The following is a 670-nucleotide window of genomic DNA, read 5'->3' as shown; positions in this document are numbered from 1 at the left end:
GTCTACAGAACTAAATGCTTTGGTTTGTCTCTGTGAATACATTGGGCTGTTGATGGAAACATTTTACAGCAAAAAAAGAGTAACTAGAATTAATTTGGGAAAAAGATATCTCACACCACAGAACAGAAGTAGCTTTAATTACTGAAATAATAAAACAATAATAATTTGCTTAAAAGTGTTTTACTACACCGATCGAGTGGAAATACTTGACACGACATTTCCTTAGATGAGTTATAAATGTCAGACCTACAGTAAAATTAACTTTTCAGAATACCCGGTTAAATTATTACACTTTAAACTATTAAACAAAGTACAACCTTACTATAAGCGTTTTTTCATAAAATTGGTAATATGTTTACATATTTTTGTATGATTCAAATTAAAATAAAAACCAATCTGTTTGATCAATTCAATGATAAGACCAACCGACCTGTGTAAATACTAAGCACTGGTCTTATTATGGCATTTGTCCAAACAACCCAAATGGCTTGAAATCGCTATCAGGATTCAGGGCAAGACCCCCTCCCCCCATCCCCCGTCTCCCGGTTATGGCTGCGGCAAGGACACACGGTCATGAAATGCATCTGCAAGTAATTTTTTATTGTCTAATTGATTACATGACACACAGTTACAGCCTTATATATTTATATCTGTATCTGTCTATCATCTA

Source organism: Penaeus monodon, chromosome 25, assembly GCF_015228065.2.
Source record: "Penaeus monodon isolate SGIC_2016 chromosome 25, NSTDA_Pmon_1, whole genome shotgun sequence".
Classification (NCBI taxonomy): Eukaryota; Metazoa; Arthropoda; class Malacostraca; order Decapoda; family Penaeidae; genus Penaeus; species Penaeus monodon.
This window is presented reverse-complemented; position numbering follows the sequence as displayed.